Genomic DNA, 26,118 nt, shown 5'->3' with positions numbered 1-26,118 from the left:
GGTGCGTGCGCGCCACACACACACACACACACACACACACACACACACACACACACCCCTCATATATTTGACTTGACCAAGGTCTCCTGTGAGGACTTGAACCTTCTAGCTTTGAAAAGCTGGGTGGAGTAGAGAAAATGAATGTGGGAGCTAAAGTAGGTAATTAGTAAGTCAGGAAGGCAACACCAGCTAGAGATCTGCTGAAGTTACAAGGAGGGAGGGGCTAAAGAAAACAATGGTCCCAGTACAGAAAAACCACACAAGGGTAGAACATAAGCTGGAAGCAATAGGATGCCAAACCTGGGACCGGGGAGCAAATTCATCCACCCCACCACAGGCAGTATGTGGGGAGAGCATATGAGTAATAATGAAAAATCATATGTAATTGATCAGTAAAGAAATCATGATTTCCAAAACACCATTATAGTTACAACTGCATCTTAATATCAAGCATGTAAGCTTCAAATCATCACGCCTTTGATAACATGCTTTAAGGAACACCGTTGTCTAAGTAGAGGGTACTTCAGAGACTTTCCATAAGTGGAAAAGCTAAGGCTGTCCACCTCAACACAGCCACACACAGTCTGTGCTATAGAAAGGTGTCTCACTGTGACTTGCCTTTGATCTCATCAAAAAAGCTAAGAATCAACCAAGTCTAAATGTTTAGTAGAGTAAATGTCTGGCTCATGAGATACAGGTCATTTCTCTAAAACCTGATGAAACTCAAAATAAATCATGACAGAACAGTGCCTCAAAGAAGAAGAAACTCGAGGAGCTACTTCTGTTGGTCATTGCACATCATCATTGTGAGTTTTTAATTTATGTTCAATCAAAAACCCTAAATGTGTGGTACTTTCTTTGCCAATGTAAATTAAATTCACCTATAAAATATTTTAGTGAATTTAAAAATATTAACACTTGCTCTTCCTGTAAGTGGCCAAAGGTGACCTGTGAAGATGGTTTGCTACTCCCTTGACCCAGAAAACCCCACAAAATCATGCAAATCAAGAGGTTCAAACCTTCGTGTTCACTTTAAGAACACCCGGGAAACTGCCCAGGCCATCAAGGGTATGCATATCTGCAAAGCTACCGAGTATCTGAAGGATGTCACTTTAAAGAAGCAGTGTGTGCTGTTCCGGTGGTATAATGGTGGAGTTGATAGGCGTGCCCAGGCCAAACAGTGGGGCTGGACACAGGGACGGTGGCCAAAAAAAGAGTGCTGAATTTCTGCTGCACATGCTTAAAAATGCAGAGAGTAATGCTGAACTTAAGGGTTTGGATGTAAATTCTCCAGTCATTGAACACATCCAGGTGAACACGGCACCTAAGATACGCAGACGAACCTACAGAGCTCACAGCCGGATTAACCCATACATGAGCTCACCCTGCCACACTGAGATGATCCTCACTGAGAAGGAACAGATTGTTCCAAAGCCAGAAGAGGAGGTTGCACAGAAGAAAAAGATATCCCAGAAGAAACTGAAGAAACAAAAACTCATGGCACGGGAATAAATTCAGCATAAATAAATGCAGATAAAGTTAAAAAAAATTTACACTTACATATATTCTTCTTGCTCAAGTGTAAATTATTTTAAAACAGACAATCAAGAGAAGTAATTCTCTTGGCAATTATTGAGGACATTTATCATGTGGAGTAGGTGGCGTCAGTTATGAGAGAGTAACTGTGTGACAAGTGCCTCAGACACACTGCTCGCTCAGCACTTTTCCACACCACTTCTACTTCCTGGCTGTATGTGACAGGCTCAAGGGCCAAGGAGATGGACCACTGAGGCTTGCCGTAAGAGTCACTTCTGCCTTCCCCATGGGGTTTAGAAGAAGAAAATCAGGGAACTAGGAGATAGGAGAGTTGCGTTGATCTACTCATTCAATTCCCTGTCTCTCTTAGCCTTAGCACACACCTTTAATCCAAGAGATTTCTGCCTGAATATGGCAAACAGGATTAAATAAGTCAACTATAAATCAAGAGGAGCAAGCAACCAGTTACAGGAAGCGAACATAGGATTATTAAGAAAAAAAACAGAGTAAGAAGGAGTCAGGAGGACAGATGCATAGGAAGAAGGAAAGAGGGACACAAGTTTAAAGGAGGCTTGTGGAGAGAGGGCCATTCCTGCTGGGACATCAGCTGAGGAGGAAGGTCATCTGGGTGCTTTCTCTGCCTCTCTGAGCTAGCAGGCTTTCACCCCAGCATCTGACTCCCGAGTTTTCATTGGTGTCTTAGTTAGGGATTCTATTGCTATGAAGAGACACCATGACCAAGACAATTCATAAAAAAACTACATTTAATTGGGGCTGGCTTACAGTTTTAGAGTTTTAGTCCATTATTATCATAGCAGGAAGTACAGCAGCATGCAGGCAAACAGGGTGTGGAGAAGGAGTTGATAGTTTTACATCTTGATCCAAAGACAGACAGGAGAAGACTGTCTTCCAGTCAGCTAGGAGGAAGGTCTCCAAGCCTACCCCCACAGTGACACACTTCCTCCAACAAGGCCACACCTCCTAACAGTCTGACCACCTGCTCTAAGCATGTTCAAACCACCACAGTTGGTAAAAATCAAACTATTGAGATTTTGTTAAAAAACAACCCTCTCCACTCTTCCCATCTCTTAGTGAGGATCGTGCTCAGAAGCAATAATGCCAGACAGCTAACTTAATACAGTAAGCAGCTCGATTACTATGTAGACAGGAAAAAAAAACAAAACAAAACAAAAACTAGAGAATATATCCAAGGCTAAAAAAGAAAAGAAAAAAAGAAAAAGAAAAAAAAAACAGTTAAGGGCTGCAACGGCTACCCAGTGACCGCCACTGTACTGGTTGGTTTATGTCAACTAGACATAGGCTAGAGTCATCCGGGAGGAAAGAGCCTCAATTTAAAAAAAAAAAATGCCTCCGTAAGATCCAGCTGTATGGCATTTTCTTAATCAGTGATCAATAGGATGGGTGGCGCCATCCTTGTGTCAGTGGTCTGGATTCAGTAAGAAAGCAGGTTGAGCAAGCCATGTGAAGCAATCACTCCTCGAAGTCCTTTGCATCAGCTCCTGCCTCCAGGATCCTGCCCTGTTTGAGTTCCTGTCCTGACTACCCTTGGGGATGACCAGCGATGTGGAAGGGGAAGCTGAATAGACCCTCCCTTCCTCCACATTTTGCTTTGGTTGTGGTGTTTCATTGCAGCAGTAGAAACTCTAAGACAACCCCCAGCTCCATTTATTGAGGCACCATCTCACATCTTCTAACCCAGGAACTCATTCTTTGCTATAGAATACGGGTGTCTACTTCACTAACAGACTGCTTCTCAGACCCTGCACTTGTGGAAAATGGGGTTTCTGGGAGAGAAGAAACTTGGTCCTTCCTGTTTGCTCTTGTGCCTTTGCTGTGGGCCTCTAACTCTTGCCAACCTCACTTCCGCCTTCCTATTTCACCTTAGCAGACAACCGGTTTCAGTATCAGCACCTGCAGCTGCCGTTAAATGGAGCATTCTAACTTGAGGAGTATCTTTACTCTGCCTGCTGGATGACCCCATCAGCCACTGGCACCACTCAGCCTCAGAGGGTTGAATCCCCGTCCATGCTCAGGGGTCAGAGGAAGTATTGCCCCCACACCCAGATGTCTGAATCTCTGCTCCCATAAATTTGAATGATATCAACCTTTGTCCTGCTTCTCAGCCAGAGAGGAAGTGGGTTCATGTCACAGTCGCTTTGCATTTTCTTTTGTGGATAGAAGGAGTCTGGATTTCTGAATCACAGTATAGATAAAAGCTATCCACCTATCCAGACACAGTCACCAAACGGCCATTGGAATGATATCACACACACACACACACACACACACACACACACACACACACACACAGTGCCTATGACTATCTTAAAATTTGTATGTAACCATGAGATAAACACTAGAACTGGGAAGAAGATGAAGGGGGGTCCCTTCTGAAAAAGAAAAGCTTTTTGGTTTCTTTTGTTTTCCAGATATGGTCTTGAAGTAGAAATTTCTGGTGCTTTGGGGATTCAGTCATGTGATGTTTTCCTGGAAACTGTCTTATGAGAGGATTTTTTCTTTTTCTTTTTCTTTCTTTCTTTTTTTTTTTTCTTAAGCAGACACATGGGTGGCTATTTTGCTGAAAACAGACATGTGGTATTTTTCTTGAAGCCACCTGGACTAGAGGCATGTGCTGTTTTGCTAGAATGGACGCTTGAGAGGACAGGTGATGCTTAGGAAGGGGACGCATATGACCCAACAGACAGTGGGCTATGCTGTGTGGTGTTGGTTCACCTCGCCACTCTTTGCTGGTCTTTGTTAAGTTTTGTTGACATCGGTCTTCAGTGACTCACTTTGCCTTCTTCACTGATCAACATTTGTAGTGACTTCGTAGATGAGTCCCAAGAACGTTTCTGGTGGTGTTCCAGCAGTTTTGCTGCTTCTGTGGACTCAAGCAGATAGCCAAAGCCCTAAGGTCTCTTCTGGATCAAACTGCCATTGAGCTATTACAGTTGATTCGTGTGAACTGAACACCTGAGATCCTGACAATATAGACTGGATTTGCCCCAAAGAACTATTTCTAAATGGGTCCACATCCTCTTTTGCCCTATTAACCTTCTTTTCTGCTACCTCTAGCCAGTAGAGGGCTTGAAGGGAGGTTAAAGCTTTGAAGTAGGTTTTAAAAACTTTAAGCCTACTTGTCTCCTACTAGAAATCTTGTCTGAAACTTAATATGTAGCTGAGGATGAGCTGGAACTTCTGGTTCTCCTGCTTCTTGAGTGTACCAGGATATTTGATTTTATGTAGTGCTGGCAGTTGAATCCAGGGCATCATGCTTGTCTATTAAACATACTAGCTCTAGAAATTAAAATTTCTAAATGATGATAGTTGAATGGTCAAAGGGAAGGGCAACAGTGTCTCTCTTTAGAATATCTCTTCTTGTAAGACATGGTGGTTCACATGTCTTTAATCACAGCATTTGGGAGGCAGAGACTTGTGGATCTCTGTGAGTTCAAGGCTATTAAGAGCGATGGCCTTGAAACCCTCCTTTATCAATGTTAATATTATGATTAGAGTTAAGTATGACTGGGTTCATGGAAAATCCCCAGCCAGCTGCAGAAGACTAATACAAATCTGGTGGTCAGGATGAATAATGATATGATAAAGTTCTGACCTTGCTGAGAAATACATCGGATGTCAAGATGCCCAACATGACAAACCTGTGACCTTTCTAAAAAGCCAACATCCGGTTGACATCAGCTGACCACACGAATACTGTGTCCTTGGCCTGCGTAAATGTTTCCCACTCTCCCCCCTCTCTCTGTTACCCCTGTTATGGTATAAATTCAGATTTGGGAAAAAATAAAATTGTCGCCTTGATCAGACTCTTGTCTTGGCGTCCTTCTTCACGTCTCTTGTCCCCCATTCTCTTCCAGGTACCCTCAGCACCCTCGTTGACACAGGCCAGCCTGGTCTACATCCTGAGTTTGAGAATAGCAAGAGATATGTAAAGAAGCACTGTCTCAATGATGGTGGTGGTGGTGGTGGTGGTGGTGGTGGTGGTGGTGGTGGTGGTGATGGTGGTGGTCGTGGTAGTGATGGCGAAGATGTCTCTCCTGCCAGGGCTTCAGAATAAGATTTCTTTATATACCTAGGGCAAGTGAGCAGACCAATACAACAGAAATCGACTTCTTGAGACACTCCAGGCAACTTCCCATATGAGGACTAAGCCTATTAAGAACTCCAAAGGTCACACCTGCGGATCCCAGCCCGCAGCAGCTCTCTGCTCCCAGACCCCGTAAGAGAGAGAGACCCAACCGCCTGGTCAGGTGGGCACTCCTGAGGCTGCAGAGCGGAAGAGACCACCAACACTGCTCACCCCTGCCCACATCCCTGGCCCAAGAGGAAACTGTATAAGCCTCTGGGCTCCCGTGGGGGAGGGCCCAGGAGCGGCAGGACCCCTGCCTGAGACACCGCCGGACCCTGAAGGAAACAGACCGGATAAACAGTTCTCTGCACCCAAATCCCATGGGAGGGAGAGCTAAACCTTCAGAGAGGCAGACAAGCCTGGGAAAACAGAAGAGACTGCTCTCTGCACACACATCTCGGACGCCAGAGGAAAAAGCCAAAGACCATCTGGAACCCTGGTGCACTGAAGCTCCCGGAAGGGGCGGCACAGGTCTTCCTGGTTGCTGCTGCTGCAGAGAGCCTGTGGGCAGCACCCCACGAGCGAACTTGAGCCTCGGGACCACAGGTAAGACCAAATTTTCTGCTGCAAGAAAGCTGCCTGGTGAACTCAAGACACAGGCCCACAGGAACAGCTGAAGACCTGTAGAGAGGAAAAACTACACGCCCGAAAGCAGAACACTCTGTCCCCATAACTGACTGAAAGAGAGGAAAACAGGTCTACAGCACTCCTGACACACAGGCTTATAGGACAGTCTAGCCACTGTCAGAAACAGCAGAACAAAGTAACACTAGAGATAATCTGATGGCGAGAGGCAAGCGCAGGAACCCAAGCAACAGAAACCAAGACTACATGGCACCATAGGAGCTCAATTCTCCCATCAAAACAAACAAGGAATATCCAAACACACCAGAAAAGCAATATCTAGTTTCAAAATCATTTTTGATCATGATGCTGGAGGACTTCAAGAAAGACGTGAAGAACTCCCTTAGAGAACAAGTAGAAGCCTACAGAGAGGAATCGCAAAAATGCCTGAAAGAATTCCAGGAAAACATAAATAAACAAGTAGAAGCCCATAGAGAGGAGACACAAAAATCCCTGAAAGAATTCCAGGAAAACACAATCAAACAGTTGAAGGAATTAAAAATGGAAATAGAAGCAATCAAGAAAGAACACATGGAAACAACCCTGGATATAGAAAACCAAAAGAAGAGACAAGGAGCTGTAGATACAAGCTTCACCAACAGAATACAAGAGATGGAAGAGAGAATCTCAGGAGCAGAAGATTCCATAGAAATCATTGACTCAACTGTCAAAGATAATGTAAAGCGGAAAAAGCTACTGGTCCAAAACATACAGGAAATTCAGGACTCAATGAGAAGATCAAACCTAAGGATAATAGGTATAGAAGAGAGTGAAGACTCCCAGCTCAAAGGACCAGTAAATATCTTCAACAAAATCATAGAAGAAAACTTCCCTAACCTAAAAAAAGAGATACCCATAGGCATACAAGAAGCCTACAGAACTCCAAATAGATTGGACCAGAAAAGAAACACCTCCCGTCACATAATTGTCAAAACACCAAACGCACAAAATAAAGACAGAATATTAAAAGCAGTAAGGGAAAAAGGTCAAGTAACATATAAAGGCAGACCTATCAGAATCACACCAGACTTCTCGCCAGAAACTATGAAGGCCAGAAGATCCTGGGCTGATGTCATACAGACCCTAAGAGAACACAAATGCCAGCCCAGGTTACTGTATCCAGCAAAACTCTCAATTAACATTGATGGAGAAACCAAGATATTCCATGACAAAACCAAATTTATACAATATCTTTCTACAAATCCAGCACTACAAAGGATAATAAATGGTAAAGCCCAACATAAGGAGGCAAGCTATACCCTAGAAGAAGCAAGAAACTAATCGTCTTGGCAACAAAACAAAGAGAATGAAAGCACACAAACATAACCTCACATCCAAATATGAATATAACGGGAAGCAATAATCACTATTCCTTAATATCTCTCAATATCAATGGCCTCAACTCCCCAATAAAAAGACATAGATTAACAAACTGGATACGCAACGAGGACCCTGCATTCTGCTGCTTACAGGAAACACACCTCAGAGACAAAGACAGACACTACCTCAGAGTGAAAGGCTGGAAAACAACTTTCCAAGCAAATGGTCAGAAGAAGCAAGCTGGAGTAGCCATTCTAATATCAAATAAAATCAATTTTCAACTAAAAGTCATCAAAAAACATAAGGAAGGACACTTCATATTCATCAAAGGAAAAATCCACCAAGATGAAGTCTCAATCCTAAATATCTATGCCCCAAATACAAGGACACGTACATATGTAAAAGAAACCTTACTAAAGCTCAAAACACACATTGCACCTCACACAATAATAGTGGGAGATTTCAACACCCCACTCTCATCAATGGACAGATCATGGAAACAGAAATTAAACAGAGATGTAGACAGACTAAGAGAAGTCATGAGCCAAATGGACTTAACGGATATTTATAGAACATTCTATCCTAAAGCAAAAGGATATACCTTCTTCTCAGCTCCTCATGGTACTTTCTCCAAAATTGACCATATAATTGGTCAAAAAACGGGCCTCAACAGGTACAGAAAGATAGAAATAATCCCATGCGTGCTATCGGACCACCACGGCCTAAAACTGGTCTTCAATAACAATCAAGGAAGAATGCCCACACATACGTGGAAATTGAACAATGCTCTACTCAATGATAACCTGGTCAAGGAAGAAATAAAGAAAGAAATTAAAAACTTTTTAGAATTTAATGAAAATGAAGGTACAACATACCCAAACTTATGGGACACAATGAAAGCTGTGCTAAGAGGAAAACTCATAGCGCTGAGTGCCTGCAGAAAGAAACAGGAAAGAGCATATGTCAGCAGCTTGACAGCACACCTAAAAGCTCTAGAACAAAAAGAAGCAAATACACCCAGGAGGAGTAGAAGGCAGGAAATAATCAAACTCAGAGCTGAAATCAACCAAGTAGAAACAAAAAGGACCATAGAAAGAATCAACAGAACCAAAAGTTGGTTCTTTGAGAAAATCAACAAGATAGATAAACCCTTAGCCAGACTAACGAGAGGACCCAGAGAGTGCGTCCAAATTAACAAAATCAGAAAAGAAAAGGGAGACATAACTACAGATTCAGAGGAAATTCAAAAAATCATCAGATCTTACTATAAAAACCTATATTCAACAAAACTTGAAAATCTTCAGGAAATGGACAATTTCCTAGACAGATACCAGGTATCGAAGTTAAATCAGGAACAGATAAACCAGTTAAACAACCCCATAACTCCTAAGGAAATAGAAGCAGTCATTAAAGGTCTCCCAACCAAAAAGAGCCCAGATCCAGATGGGTTTAGTGCAGAATTCTATCAAACCTTCATAGAAGACCTCATACCAATATTATCCAAACTATTCCACAAAATTGAAACAGATGGAGCCCTACCGAATTCCTTCTATGAAGCCACAATTACTCTTATACCTAAACCACAAAAAGACCCAACAAAGAAATAGAACTTCAGACCAATTTCACTTATGAATATCGACGCAAAAATACTCAATAAAATTCTGGCAAACCGAATTCAAGAGCACATCAAAACAATCATCCACCATGATCAAGTAGGCTTCATCCCAGGCATGCAGGGATGGTTTAATATACGGAAAACCATCAACGTGATCCATCATATAAACAAACTGAAAGAACAGAACCACATGATCATTTCATTAGATGCTGAGAAAGCATTTGACAAAATTCAACACCCCTTCATGATAAAAGTCCTGGAAAGAATAGGAATTCAAGGCCCATACCTAAACATAGTAAAAGCCATATACAGCAAACCAGTTGCTAACATTAAACTAAATGGAGAGAAACTTGAAGCAATCCCACTAAAATCAGGGACTAGACAAGGCTGCTCACTCTCTCCCTACTTATTCAATATAGTTCTTGAAGTTCTAGCCAGAGCAATCAGACAACAAAAGGAGATCAAGGGGATACAGATCGGAAAAGAAGAAGTCAAAATATCACTATTTGCAGACGACATGATAGTATATTTAAGTGATCCCAAAAGTTCCACCAGAGAACTACTAAAGCTGATAAACAACTTCAGCAAAGTGGCTGGGTATAAAATTAACTCAAATAAATCAGTTGCCTTCCTCTATACAAAAGAGAAACAAGCCGAGAAAGAAATTAGGGAAACGACACCCTTCATAATAGACCCAAATAATATAAAGTACCTCGGTGTGACTTTAACCAAGCAAGTAAAAGATCTGTACAATAAGAACTTCAAGACACTGAGGAAAGAAATTGAAGAAGACCTCAGAAGATGGAAAGATCTCCCATGCTCATGGATTGGCAGGATTAATATAGTAAAAATGGCCATTTTACCAAAAGCAATCTACAGATTCAATGCAATCCCCATCAAAATACCAATCCAATTCTTCAAAGAGTTAGACAGAACAATTTGCAAATTCATCTGGAATAACAAAAACCCAGGATAGCTAAAGCTATCCTCAACAATAAAAGGACTTCAGGGGGAATCACTATCCCTGAACTCAAGCAGTATTACAGAGCAATAGTGATAAAAACTGCATGGTATTGGTACAGAGACAGACAGATAGACCAATGGAATAGAATTGAAGACCCAGAAATGAACCCACACACCTATGGTCACTTGATTTTTGACAAAGGAGCCAAAACCATCCAATGGAAAAAAGATAGCATTTTCAGCAAATGGTGCTGGTTCAACTGGAGGGCAACATGTAGAAGAATGCAGATCGATCCATTCTTATCACCCTGTACAAAGCTTAAGTCCAAGTGGATCAAGGACCTCCACATCAAACCAGACACACTCAAACTAATAGAAGAAAAACTAGGGAAGCATCTGGAACACATGGGCACTGGAAAAAATTTCCTGAACAAAACACCAATGGCTTATGCTCTGAGATCAAGAATCGACAAATGGGATCTCATAAACTGCAAAGCTTCTGTAAGGCAAAGGACACTGTGGTTAGGACAAAAAGGCAACCAACAGATTGGGAAAAGATCTTTACCAATCCTACAACAGATAGAGGCCTTATATCCAAAATATACAAAGAACTCAAGAAGTTAGACCGCAGGGAAACAAATAACCCTATTAAAAAATGGGGTTCAGAGCTAAACAAAGAATTCACAGCTGAAGAATGCCGAATGGCTGAGAAACACCTAAAGAAATGTTCAACATCTTTAGTCATAAGGGAAATGCAAATCAAAACAACCCTGAGATTTCACCTCACACCAGTGAGAATGGCTAAGTTCAAAAACTCAGGTGACAGCAGATGCTGGCGAGGATGTGGAGAAAGAGGAACACTCCTCCATTGTTGGTGGGATTGCAGACTGGTAAAACCATTCTGGAAATCAGTCTGGAGGTTCCTCAGAAAATTGGACATTGAACTGCCTGAGGATCCAGCTATACCTCTCTTGGGCATATACCCAAAAGATGCCTCAACATATAAAAGAGACACGTGCTCCACTATGTTCATCGCAGCCTTATTTATAATAGCCAGAAACTGGAAAGAACCCAGATGCCCTTCAACAGAGGAATGGATACAGAAAATGTGGTACATCTACACAATGGAATATTACTCAGCTATCAAAAACAACGACTTTATGAAATTCGTAGGCAAATGGTTGGAACTGGAAAATATCATCCTGAGTGAGCTAACCCAATCACAGAAAGACATACATGGTATGCACTCATTGATAAGTGGCTATTAGCCCAAATGCTTGAATTACCCTAGATCCCTAGAACAAACGAAACTCAAGACGGATGATCAAAATGTGAATGCTTCACTCCTTCTTTAAATGAGGAAAAAGAATACCCTTGGCAGGGAAGGGAGAGGCAAAGATTAAAACAGAGACTGAAGGAACACCCATTCAGAGCCTGCCCCACATGTGGCCCATACATATACAGCCACCCAATTAGACAAGATGGATGAAGCAAAGAAGTGCAGACCGACAGGAGCCGGATGTAGATCGCTCCTGAGAGACACAGCCAGAATACAGCAAATACAGAGGCGAATGCCAGCAGCAAACCACTGAACTGAGAATAGGTCCCCCGTTGAAGGAATCAGAGAAAGAACTGGAAGAGCTTGAAGATGCTCGAGACCCCAAAAGTACAACAATGTCAAGCAACCAGAGCTTCCAGGGACTAAGCCACTACCTAAAGACTATACATGGACTGACCCTGGACTCTGACCCCATAGGTAGCAATGAATATCCTAGTAAGAGCACCAGTGGAAGGGGAAGCCCTGGGTCCTGCTAAGACTGAACCCCCAGTGAACTAGACTATGGGGGGAGAGCGGCAATGGGGGGAGGGTTGGGAGGGGAACACCCATAAGGAAGGTGAGGGGGGAGGGGGTTGTTTGTCCGGAAACCGGGAAAGGGAATAACACTTGAAATGTATATAAGAAATACTCAAGTTAATAAAAAAAAAAAGATGGATCCTTTATTGTAAAAAAAAAAAAAAAAAAAAAAGAACTCCAAAGGTCACTAAGTATATTTTCTGCCTTGCTACAGGATGCCCACCTAATGTCTCACTCTGCTAGTTGAAAAGACTCTTTAGAAGCTTAAAGGAATGTTCCCACAGTGGGAGCATGCCCAAATTAGCAGTAATTATGTCTAGGAGAGAGAAACAAAGCTTGAAAGAAGTATGAGTGTGATTTTTTGGCACGCAAATTGGAATGGAATGGAATGAAATGAAATGGAATTGAAACACCCCTGGGTATTTCCAAACCCACAACCAAAGCCTATGAAAGCTTTTAGTTATTAACAAACATTCTTAGAACTTGAACTAAAATAGAGTAAGAATATTTGAAATACAAAGAGTCTTGGACTCCCCATATTCATCGAGCAAGAAGCAAGCAGTAAATACTGCTTAAAACAAGCAGAGATTGTGAATTGAGGGGTTTGAAATAATAAAGTCAAAGGTCACAGGGAAAGGTGGAAAAGAGAACTAGTCCCAGAAAGCAGGGCCTAGAGGAAAATCAGCGGCAAAACAACAGTGTTCTCTCCTCAAAGTGAATAACACATAATTTAGTACACATTTATGGTGTCTTAGTTTGGCTTATATTGCTGTGTAAAGACCATGACCATGGCAACTTTTATACAGGACAACATTTAATTGGGGCTGGCCTATAATTCCAGAGGTTTAGTACATTATCATCACTGTGGGAATCGGCCTACAGGCAGACATGGTGCTGGAAAGGGAGCTGAGTGTTTTACAACTTGATCCAAAGGCAACAGAAAGAGACTATGTGCTACACTGGGCATAATCTAAATATATAAGAGACTTCGAAGCCTGCACCCACAGTGGCGCACTTCCTCAACACCTCCTCCTACAAAGCCACACTTCTTATAGTGCTACACCCTCTTGCCAAGTATTCAAACACTTGAGTCTGTGGGAGCCATACTTATTCAAACCACCACATGCAGTGAGCGACCTTGGCCAAGAGCAGATTGATGCCCAGGAACATGTTTTGTTTTCATCATAGAACTAGTTACATGAGCTTTTTTTATGTCCACAGAACAAATGAGAGTCATAAGTCATGGCATGTATCAAATACAATGATAGGAACATTAGGTATGTGATTATGTCAAAGCTAGGGAAACTGGTACCTGTTGTTTGATGAGATTCTTGGCTTTGAGGCTGGTGAAAAGCTGGTGGTCAGGTAAGAACATTTCAAAGTTTAAACCTGGTGTCTTAGGGTTTTACAACTGTGAAGAGACACCATGACCCAAGCAACTCTTATAAAGTCAAGTATTTAATTTTTAGAGGTTCAGTCCATTATCATCATGGAAGGAAGCATGGCAGCATGCAGGCAGATTTGGTTCTAGAGGAGCCAAGAGTTCTATATTCTGATCCAAAGACAGCAAGAAGAGACTCTTTCCTACAGGCAAGCAGAGGGGAGTCTCTACCACACTGGGTGGGACTTGAGCACTAGGAGACCTCAAAGCCTGCCTACACAGTGACACACTTCCTTCAACAAGATCACACCTCCTAATAGTCCCACTTCCCATGTGCTGAGCATATTCAAACCACCATACCTAGTAACTGAGAGGATATTAGGTCAGATATAGAAGGGAGATGCCAAAAGGCTATTAAGAGGACCAAAGATAACCTAAGATTTAGCAAGGAGCGAATTTGGTGAAATACTAAATAAACCACAATTCTGGTCTTACCACTGCAGCAAAGCCTTCCTCTGTTATTGTTGGAGAACCTTGAAGCCTTCAAAGTTTGGCAGAGGGTGACACAAAGGTACTGTGTATAGATACATCTGTCAGATATACATGTTTATGAGCAAATGAAAGACAAAATTCAGTGACAGTTTCTTGGGCAAAGGAAAACATGCTATTATCCTATTAGCTAATCTCTAAGCTGCAATTTCACTTTCTGTCAAATAGATATAAAAAAAAATCACCCTTAAAGATTACATATCTTACTGTAAACGTTCAATCCAGTGACATTTACTCAACCCCAGTCACCCACGCATTGGCTTTGGTAGTGAATGCTCTATCTGCATGCTGCCTGGTCAACTGTTTGACTACTGTTTTCCTTTAGCACACTTTGTACTTTCTGTGCTTTGTAATGCATAGAAAAATAATCAGATGACTATCAAAATCTAAGATCTTCACTCACGCAATCCTTTTAAAAAATCACTTTACATAGTGTTCTTTAGGAAACCCTGTACATGTGGTGGCTAGGTGGCTTCCTTTGTTAACTGGAAGTGGAGTTCAATTGAGAAATTGCCTCCATCCCATTGGTCTGTGGGCATATCTTGGGACATTTTCTTGATTGTTAATTGATGCAGGACGGTGCAGTGTGGACAGTACCATCCCTGAGCAGGCACACCTGGGCTGTATAAGAAAGGTAGCCAAGCAGCCCAGTGAAAGCAAGCCAGTGAGTAGCCTTCCTCTGTGGTTTCTGCTTTAAGCTCCTGCCTTGAATTCCTGTCTTGCCTTCCTTTGATGATGGACTCAAACTGTAAAATGAGATAAACACTCCCCCTTTCCTCCCCAAGTTGCTTTGGGTCACAGTGTTTACCACAGCAACAGAAAACAAGCTGAAACAATCTTAAAAGAAGGACAATGCTCATCAGAGAAAAACACTGGCTATTCTTCCTGAAGACTAGGTTTCAATTCTTAGCACCTACATGGCAGCTCCCTACCATCTGTGACTCCATTTCCAAGGGATCTGATGCCCTCTTCAAGTCTTCTGGGGCACTGCACACCTGGAGCACACAGACATACATGCAGGCAAAATACCCAAACACATATATAAAACAAATAACTAAAAGCTGGAGACATGGCTCAGTAGTTAAGGATCACAATGCAATAATTAACAGGCAACTCTCCACAAGGGTAAAGTTTGAATGGGATATTTTCATTGCATCATTCAGGAGGCTGGTGTGTAAATAAACCAGAAAACTTACAGGGGTAGATATATAGTCTCAGTGTCCTGACCAGTCACATGGGTTTGTCCATAAGATACCTTGTGGTCATCTCCTATACCTTATATACTGTACAAGTCTCTTGGGAGGAGTGGATGAACACAAAGCAGATATGAAAATCTTGCTGTCATTGACTCCATGGTCCAGTAGAATAAAAGAAATTCCACAGAAAATAGTATAGATCATTGTTTTACTATAGCTACTGCATCTTCTATAAAGAACTTGCTTATTTTCATATTTTCCGGCCATCTTCCAATATTATAATAGGGACATACCAACTTGCCCCTTTTTAGGCAGTTTAAGCCAATGACTCTGATGTTTTCTCCGCCTTTTAGCATATTTACATCGGTAGCTTCTCCCATTGAGACTGGCTGGCTCTAAAAACTCACATAAATAGAATACGGAAAATGATGTTTTATGACTCCTGAGTCTAGACATGTTGATCACCTCTTCTTCATTCACAAATTATCCTAAAACTTACAGGATGAAAATAACTAGCATTTGTCATTCATGGAGTCTCTGGGTTTGGAATTTGGAATTACACAGCTAGTTGGTTTCAAGGTCCCTCTTGAGGTTTTGACAAAGATATCAGGTCGGGCCTCTTTGAGGACTGACAGGCTAGAGGACCCACCTCCAAGCAGTCAGCTCTGCTCACATGCTGCTGGCAGAAGTCTCCAGTTCCTTCCCGGCTCGGCTCATGACAGAGGACTCAGTTCCATGCCATGTGACTTTCTCGACAGTGCTACTAAGAGTCACGGAGGCTGGTTTCCCCCCCACAGTAAGTGACTTAACAGAAACAGAGAGAGGAAATCACAACGTAGTGATTTAAGTATTCTGAGGTTAATAACTCATACTGGAAACCAGTGTGGCAGCAGTTACTTTTTAACCAGCTATTACTAAAAAAATAAATAAATAAAATAAAAATAAAAAATAAAAAAATGAAAAAGCACAGGCAGAGACCTGTAGAATTCCAATACGCTTTAAAGTACTGGATCTAGGCAGGTACCAACCCTCTGAGGTATTTTCTCTGCTTTTGTGCCTTGAACCCCAAAATATCACTTGCCATATCCGTTGGTCCTGTTTCCTCAGGTCACACAGCCAGATGCTCATGGTCCATACTACCTCATGGCAAGCGACTTCTTTCTTCCTCCTCTCCTCGCTCCCTCCTGCTTGTCGCTACCAAAGATCCCAAGCCTGAGAACCAAGGCCTGGTGCATCTCTTCGGCCCAGCCTCAGGCTGTCAGTAACTTTTATTAATCAATCAGGAGTAACTGGGGTCAAGGTTTATACAACAAAGGCTGGTGTATGTGAGAATCTACTCTTCTTGGACAACCAAATCTTGAGATGCAGAATTTAGCACTTTACTACATAGAAACAAAATCCCAACACCACAATGTCTTCATACCCTTTTTTATTGGATATTTTATGCGTTTGCATTTCAAATGTTATCCCCTTTCTCCCCTCTTCCTTCTCCCTCCCCTTTCCCCTCTTCCCCCTGCTTCTATGAAGATGCTCCCACTCCCACCCCAATACCCTGGCATTCCCCTATATGGGGAAATAAGCCTTCAAGGACCAAGGGCTTCTCTTCCTATTGATGCCAATGTCTTCATATCCTAAAGTTGGGAATCAAACACCAGTACTCTGTCTTATTTGATTATTTAGAAATGAGTCACTAATATTACCATCAACATTTAAAGTTAGTTGATTTGAAGATAATTAAGCTCCTCAGATCAAAGGAAAGACTTCTAGAGTGTGTGTGGACATGTCTAAAACTACCACGGCAGGCATGAAAAACAATGCAGCTTATAGCTGCTTGTGTGTTGGGCAGTCAACAGACAATACCAACTAAATGCTAACTGAGTGCTAACAAGTAAATGTTCATGTTCCTCCCAAAGCCCAAGCTTAATCACTCTTGGGATATGATTAAGTTAAGGGAGCAGAGACCAGAAATAGCATTCGTATCTACAGAAAAAGAGTCCAAAGAGAAATCTTCTGCTTGTGAAGATTCAGTAAAAAGATGGTTGATGTGGACCATCACCAGACACTAAAACTCCTAGAAACTTGGTCTTAGACGTGACAGCCTCCAAAGCTGTGAAGAATGAACTTCATTTGTAAGTCAAGTTAGTCTATGGCATTTCATTGTATGTCTTAAGTCAGTGAGTAAATTACTCCATAGAACTTCAGCCCAATTGAGACCTCATCACCATTACCACCACCATCACTGTTACCACTGCTCAGAGAGCATCTCTCCTGGCAATTGAACTTTTCTAGTTCCTGAGCATAAGTTATGTCTACTTCTAGGGTCATATTCTTCCTCTTCATCAGATGGCACACTATGTGCCACAGAGATTACAGCAGGGATTCCCAGGGCCAAGGACAACTTTCCTGCTGCTTGAACATAGATAATTTGCTTTGCCCCTGCAAGCCCTAGGTTCATTATTCCTCAGTTTAGGAAATGGGCATAAATGTTGCTTACTGGGGGCTGGAGAGATGATTCAGGTTAAGATGCTCTACGAGAGGTCATGAGTTCAATTCCCAGCAACCATGTGGTGGCTCACAACCATCAATAGTGGGATCTGATGTCCTCTTCTGGCATGTAGGTATACATGCATATAGAGCGTGCGCGCACACACACACACACACACACACACACACACACACACACACACACAATCTTTTAAAAAAATGTTGCTTACTGATGAGTGCCATAAATCATGGTTCTCAATACATGTTCTAAGCTACTGTTTCTATTTTCATCATTATTATTTTTATTCTCACTGTTTAGTGTGTGTGTGTGTGTGTGTGTGTGCATGTGTGCGTGTGTAGTCACCTCTTCCAAAGCTTCTGACATCAGTTCATGCTATGAAAACCTGGTCTCACATGTACAGTGTTAACTCCCCCTTGTAACTCATTAAGGCTTTGTCATCCATTTTCAATTTCCATGGATTGTGCTTCCTGAGTTTCTACTATCCTCCCACCTTCAAAAACCACTCAAAGGGAAGATTCACAGGACACAGACTGAAGTGGGCAGTGAGCAGTACCAAGAACACCACCCCAAGAAGGAACTGGTGTTCAGCAGAAGCGGAGAGTGACCGTTATTGGAAAGGATGCTTAGATCCATCAGCAGAGGCATGGTAATGTGCTACAACATGTGAGTGGAAATGCCTATTTTCTGCCTCTACTTCTTGAAGAGAGTAACCTGTCTGAACTTATTTCCTTGTGCCCTACTGTGATCTGGAACATGAATGTACTCAAACCTGAATTTGACCAAGGAGAAAGGGGATTCTAGAACAATGAATGAAGCCTGGTTCGGTGTGTGACCTCAGGAAGCAGGTTGCCCACTAGCCAGACAGGCCAGATTTCACATAATGTTCTCTTTGTTGCTCAGTTACTCTACAAAGCTCTCTGGAGATCTCCATGTTATGTTCCCCATCCCTACACCCCACTGGCTGAGGCAAATGTGTAGGAGTTGTTCCGTGGCCCAACCCTTCCTCAGATACCCAGACTTCTGCACCATCTAGGTGTTGAGGAATGCTGCCGTAAAACCTGACAACCTTTCCCACTGGTCTCTGATTCCTTCAGGCTCTTCCGACTCGAAAGTTCCATGATGTCACCACAGTCCTCCCCTCCCCAAAGCACAAGGTCAGGTCTGTCATAGCAACACTCCACTCTCTAGTGTCGATATCTGTCTTAGTTAGGATTCCAATTGCTGTGATACAACATGACCAAAAGCAACTTGGGGAGGAAAGGGTTTGTTTCACTTATGCTCTCTCACCATTGAGGCAAGCCAGTGTAGAACCTTAAGGCATAACCCATATATACGCCAGGTGAGTAGATGAGCAGGCAAACATGGCGGTCAACTTGTATTTTGAGCCTCAGAAAGCAGAGACAGAGACTCCCCTAGAAGAGCTGGATAGCAGGAATAACTATCTCTCTGAGCTCTACGTATGGGATCTGACCTCCGTCCTCATGTTTGTGCATCGAGTGTGAGCTGTCTCCCTAACCCAGCATTTCTCCTTTCTCTATTTGTGACAGTTTCCATACAAACCTCCCTTCTGCTGCCCCTCACACAAAGGAAGTGCATGTGTCTCAAGGTTTTTTTCATGCCCCAGCCACAGATGCTATACCTGTTCCGGTTCATGGCTGATGAAGCCTAGCCCTATCTCCTAGGTTACAAGCTCTTAAATCTTGTGTTTTAGTTTGCTGATCATTTTACTCCACAGTACTTAGCAGTCAGTTGAAAAGATAGTAGATATGCAATAACTCCACTGGGACAAAAATGGGCAGAGAAGTGAAAAATGGAAAACAACGCGGGAACAAATCTTAACATGTGTATGTAGAGTCCTAAATACATACTTTTGTAACGCTAAAAGAATAACTGGATGACTAGGTTAAAATTTAAAAATCTAATTGGACTTTTATCTATCAACATGTAAATAAATTAGAGGTAGATTAAAGACATATATTACAAAAATCGAGATACACGCAGAATTAAACTCTTTGTAAATAGCAGGCTGTAAACTACCATTGGGAAAACTCATACAGGCCACATCTTCTAAAACATATAAAAGGTAAACTTTCTGTATGCAAAAATAAAGGTTAAGTAAGAATTCCAAGGCAATACTTGTTTGAGTATACAACAGTAGAATCTGATATCCATGTGTGTCTATAAAAATGGACTATTTAAATCTAACCAATAAGAGGGGGGGGAAAGATGAGGAATTAGTAAAAGACAAATCACATGCTTAAAGTGACAGAGATTAAAAATGAAATAGCTGGCAGCTAAACTCCAAGGAGAATGCTTTTGGCTCCGCCCCTGTGCCCCAGGGAAGCCCAGCAGCTTCTAGGAAGCAGGAGGGTGGGTCTGCTCATCACTTTCATCATGCTCAGGGAGTGTCAGTTCCCTCGAATTTGAACTTGAGATTGCTGAACGGCAAATAATGACGACGACTTAGGTTCAGGAATCACGCTTTGAATACGACAGATTGGCACGCACCCATATCCATCCCAGGGCCATATTTTAAGTCAAATTAAAGAGGAGCACATGGTCAGAATCAGAAATGTGTTGCCATCATGGTGTGAAGGCTGGCCATAGTGGGTGCAATCACAAAGGCTTGCTTTTCCTGCTTCGTCTGCATTCCAAAAGCCACTAGCACACTTGAGGCATGTGTTACTGCCACAGCCAGACTCTCGTGACTGGTTTGCTGTTGCAGTTCCATTTCGCGCAGTTAATAACAGAATACCTGAGACTGCGTACGTTCTAAAACGTGCAGATTTGGCTAATGGTTATAGGAGACTGGGCGTCCAAGAGTGTGATCTGAGCATTCGACGTGAGTTTCATGCTATGTCTTCCCATGATGCAATGCAAAGAACAAGAGAGGCCCTGCTCCTATAACTATCCAGATCTGTGAAAATGGCCTTAGTGCATCTAGGAGTGCAGTGTTCTTACACAACAACAAAGGCTGTTGGAATTCAGTGTGAATTTTTAGAGTGATCATTCAGATCACAGGATTTCCTGTGATGTGACATAGGGGAAGAGAGGAGAAAGTGAGTGGATGGGAGAAAGAGGAGGCAGAAACGCATGTCATCCACGGTAAAAGAAGGAAGGGGAATGGGTTCTAAGACGCCTGGGCCGTTTCTGACCAGTGATAGGAGAAGTAAAGGAAGATGTTTGATATCAGAGAGGAATGTTTTTGAATTTGTTAAAATCTAAGATTAGAAACAATAAAACAAAAACAAAGAGAGGGAGGAGTCTGAACTGAGGTCAGCAGTAGCAGAGAATGGTGCTGTTTTTCTAATCATTGGCCATGGTGGATTGTCAAATTCCCTGTCTGGCCTCAGTGGGAGAGGAAGCGCCTAGCCTCGCAGAGACTTGAAGTGCCAGGGTCGGGGGGATACTCAGTGGGACCCCCCCCACCTGCTCAGAGGTAAAGGGGAGAGAGGGTTGGAAGTATTGTGGAAGGGGGCAACCCTGAGAAGGGCAGTGAGTGGTACGTAAAATAAGTAGGTTAAAAAAAAAAAATTCCTCCATTGTCTTCGCCACTAGGTGGCGATGTAGAATAGCTGACGCTCTGGCGGCCGATTAGTTGGCCTTTGTGGTGTGCTCAGTCCACCCCGCCCTGAAAGATTCCAGTTTCGACATTCCGCTTGGATGCATTTTAATATTAAATGTAATTTGTCAGTATTCATTATAGTTGTTCAAAATTATTACCCAAAGCAATGGGTGTTTGTTGTAACTGTTTCTGACGGATTGTTTTTCTCCCACTTTGCTCTCGCACCTATTTATTTATTTATTTATTTATTTATTTATTTATTATCCATTCATTCATTCATTCGTTTCACTTAGGAACTTGACACAACTTCTGTCTTGGAAGTTTCTTTCCAGACAAATATTTCTTACCAAAAAGATGAGGAGAGAAAATATTGTGTCTGAAATTATAGGCCAGTTGGGGTTTGGAGTTGGAGAGAGACGGAGTTGAGGTGAGGATAGGAATAGAAGTGAGGTTGAATAGGGTGGGAGTAGGAATGGAGTGGGAACAGGGGTAGAGGAAGGAGATAGGGCTACAGAAATATCTTGTTTGGTACCATATTTTTCCTCTTTGCAAGATGAGCATTGAACAAACCAGGCTGGCTCATGGTGGTCTAGATCATGGTGGTCTAGACCATCCTAAGTTTCCACAGCCATTCCTTAGCAGACACTTTACATTTTGTTTAATACCCCTGTAAGGCAGAGTATTTCCGTTCAGCAAAAAATATAAGAAATTCTTACATGACTTTATAAAGAGAATTCCTAAGGCAACATCATGCAAATACATGCACATAGTAAAAACTATCCAATAGTCTTGGCCTTCCATAGTCATATGTCTTGAGAGGTGTGCGTTCACGTTTCTTACTAAGAACAGAGAGTGAAAGAAGAAGCAGAGTCCTTCTGGTGGTTCCAGCTCTTTGAGTGAGTTCATCCTCAGTCCCCGGGGTCTCACATGTAATGTTTCACAGGATGCGCTCTCATAGTGGGGAGGGAATTACAAAGCTGTGAGCTGTTTACTTGGGAATCTGAGTGTTTTGAGGTGCATTTTGGGAAAGTAGGAAAGCTCTTTTGGCCCACAGTAGCAGATCCTCTCTCTCTCTCTCTCCCTCTCCCTCTCCCCTGCCTCCTCCCCCTCCCTTCCCCTCTCTTTCCCTCCGTGTGTGTGTGTGTGTGTGTGTGTGTGTGTGTGTGTGTGTGTGTGTGTGTAAGAGAGAGCAACAAGGTCCAAGAACAAAAAGATGGTTCTGGGTCACCCTTAGCTAAAGACTCCTGGAAGATGTCTCTCCACAGATGTCTGTGATACTGGCCACAACCCATCCTCAGATTGCTGTCCCAGGTCACCATGCTTAGCCACTGGCTGCAGAAACAAAACATTTCAGCTGCCAAGTAATGGGGAAAGGCCTCCAATTTCATACTCCAGAATCCTGAAATGAGTAACGGCCCCAACATCCTCAAACAAAGAGCTGTCTCAAGGTTTCATATAAGCGTCAATAATTTATAAGCATATTGATTACAGACATGCTACAGCTGACTCCCAAGTACCACCAAAGCGACGTCAGTTCCGGATGGAGATGTCCTTGCCTAAAGGGGAAGCCAATTATCTGTAGTGTAGCTTCTGGTGTATGTCAGTATTTCCATGGGAAAGCATTAGGGGCTGATCTTCTTAATTGGGTCCTCATTGTTCACCAAGCACTCGTCTTGACTAGGAACTGTTGAGTCAGAGGGCAGTTAGCACCTTGATGGCATAGCCGTCACCCTTCTCTGTGTCCTTTACTCCAAGGTTCTTTCTTCTTTATTGGAAACTTATTTGATATTTTATCTTCCTTCTCTGCTTAGTCTTAAGTCCCAGCTAATATAAGTAATGACTCACCTATTTCAAACTCATTTGTACTCGTATGATGTATACATTTGGCTTATCACAGACACTAAAATCTATAGATATACAAGTCCTTACACAAAATTACATCATATTCATATGTATCACACACACACACATATATATATTCCCATATAGTTTAATCATGTATGATTGAATCATTGTATAATCATGATGTCTAGATTATCACATGTATAATTATTTAAATTTGGGTAACATTCAGATCGCCTATATATGCAGATATGCATATGTATTGTTTAAATTTAAAATTTTTAAACTAACAATATATATTTACATATATTTTGAAAGACACAAAGTAAAAGACCATGTATCTATATGTTGACAGTAATCTTCCATTACTTAGAAGTGCCTCTTTTCAAAGATTAAAACAGACACAGAAGGTACACCCATTCAGAGCCTGCCCCACATGTGGCCCATACATATACAGCCACCCAATTAGACAAGATGGATGAAGCAAAGAAGTGCAGGCCGACAGGAGCCGGATGCAGATCGCTCCTGAGAGACACAGCCAGAATACAGCAAATACAGAGGCGAATGCCAGCAGCAAAGCACTGAACTGAGAATAGGACCCCCGTTGAAGGAATCAGAGAAAGAACTGGAAGAGCTTGAAGGGGCTCGAGACCCCATATGTACAACAATGCCAAGCAACTAGAGCTTCCAGGGACTAAGCCACTACCTAAAGACTATACATGGACTGACCCTGGACTCTGACCTCATAGGTAGCAATGAATATCCTAGTAAGAGCACCAGTGGAAGGGGAAGCCCTGGGTCCTGCTAAGACTGAACCCCCAGTGAACGTGATTGTTGGGGGAGGGTGGCAATGGGGGGAGAATAGGGAGGGGAACACCCATAAAGAAGGGGAGGGGGAGGGATTAGGGGGATGTTTGCCCGGAAACCGGGAAAGGGAATAACACTCGAAATGTATATAAGAAATACTCAAGTTAATAAAAAAAAAAAAAGAAATGCCTCTTTTGCTGATCTCTCTCTTCCTTTTTTTTTTTTTTGTCTGCTTCCTAAAATTTCAACAACGATCAAGTACTAATTTTATCGCCATAGAGAACCATATTGTAAAATTTGGGGATGATAATAGGAAAGCATTATATTGGAGAGAGAGAGAGAGAGAGAGAGAAAGAGAGAGAGAGAGAGTCAGTCTTAGAACTGGTAACTGAAATGACCCTTAACTAATTTTTTGCCTAATGGGCACTGATATGATTGATGTCACCTAAACATTCGTTTCTCGCTAACAGAGCAGAGGATCCCTGACAAATCCTGCGAGACCCTGAGGACTCAAACAAGATGATCTGCAAACACCTAATAATCACAAGTGCATCCTGGTTCCAGGGATTCCCAGGCCCAAGCATTGTGAGCCTCGGGCAGCTCCTCAGAGGCCCTGGAGAAGCACTTGTGATGAAATACTACCACAGCCCAGGGCTGCTAACGTCAGGACCGGAGAAGTCCCAGATTTCCTCCCAACAGTCAAGAGTCAGGCATCGGACATCCTGACCACGAGTTACCATGGGTGGAATAAAATACAGTGCATGTGGTTAAGTTGGTGTTGGAGATAAGGAGACAGAAAAAATGATTCTCATCTCACACACTGCCCAGGGTTCACTTATACTAACCGATTAGTCATTATTTCTCTGAAGTTCACATTTAACTGAACTCTCTGCCTGTATATTTTTTCATTATCAAATAGGCTTTATTCCAGAAATGCAAGAATGGTTTAAAATACGAAAAACAATATTTGAAATGCATCAGATAAATGAACTGAAAGGAAAGGAAACAGCATAATCTCCTCATTGGATGCAGAAAAAGGTTTTGACAAAATCCAGCACTGCCTCATAATACAAGTTCTTGAGAGACTGGGGCTACCAGGAACAAACCTATGCATAATAAAGGCAATTTACATCAAGCGTATACCCACCATTAAATTAAATGAAAAGAAACTCAAAGCAATTTCACTAAAATCAGGAACAAGTCACGGTTTTCCAGTCTTTCCATATCCACTACACAACTCGAGGTTGTAAATAAAGAAATAAGGCAGTGGTAGGAGATCAAAGGTATACAAATTGAAAAGGAAGAAATCAAAGTGGCTGTATTTGCAGATGATGTGATAGCGTACTTAAGCAACCCTAAAAATTCTATAGGGGCGTGCTACAGCTCACCAACACTTTTAACCAAATTAACAAAATTAACTCATGTGAATCAGTATCCCTCCAAAATAAAAATCATAAATGGACTAAGAAGGAAATTAAGGAAATAACACCTTTCACAGTGAAGTCAAATAATATGAAATATGTTGAAGTAACTCTACCCAAGCAAGAGAAAAGCTTGCTGTGGTGGCCCGAGGAGTGGCACTATTAGGAGATGTGGCCTTCTTGGAGTAGGTGTGGCTTTGTTGGAGGAAGTGTGATGCTGTCTCTGCTTGCATTTGTAATTGTTGAATACAGTAAAACTGATACCCTTCACTGTTCCCTTCTGATTGGTTAGCTTTACTTATTAAACACAGATCCCTCGTGACCACTTAGGTTTCATACAAACATGCACAGGACCATTCTGATCATGTTGCTGCTCTAAGTAAGCCAGGCAGGTAATAAACAAGGAGAGACTACCTTGGGTGGGGTTGGCTGTGGGAGAGACAGCCTCCAGTAATCTTCGGGACACAGTGAGCAGTAAAGAGCTCTAGGGTGATTGACAGGACTACTTCCTGACCGTTAGTTGGCCTGGTTGTTGTACAAAGAAGGTGGGTGGTAACAGCAGGTAGTGAGCTCACTACCTTGCCAAACCAGAGCTGTTGTTCATCTGAGTGAGAAACTGTCTGGGGGCGAGAGAATTAGGCAACGAGAAAGAAACACCATGTAAGGTCAAGCTTGGGCCATGGCCTTGCTTCCCACAAGGCACCTCTTGTCTCTAGATGGGGGAAGAACTGATGTAAGGCAGTCTGGGACTGAGAGCCATCTGTCCCTGC

At 42.3% G+C, this 26,118-nt stretch overlaps 1 pseudogene; it reads left to right on the top strand.

Annotated features, from left to right (window-relative positions):
* Positions 1–943: 943 nt before the first annotated feature.
* LOC108350229 (60S ribosomal protein L17 pseudogene) lies at positions 944–1,528 on the top strand (annotated as a pseudogene).
* Positions 1,529–26,118: the final 24,590 nt, after the last annotated feature.

This window comes from Rattus norvegicus, chromosome 2, assembly GCF_021556685.1.
Source record: "Rattus norvegicus strain SHRSP/BbbUtx chromosome 2, alternate assembly SHRSP_T2T, whole genome shotgun sequence".
Lineage (NCBI taxonomy): Eukaryota > Metazoa > Chordata > Mammalia > Rodentia > Muridae > Rattus > Rattus norvegicus.
Note: the sequence above shows the minus strand (reverse complement) of the source record. Positions and strands in the feature narration are given on the sequence as shown.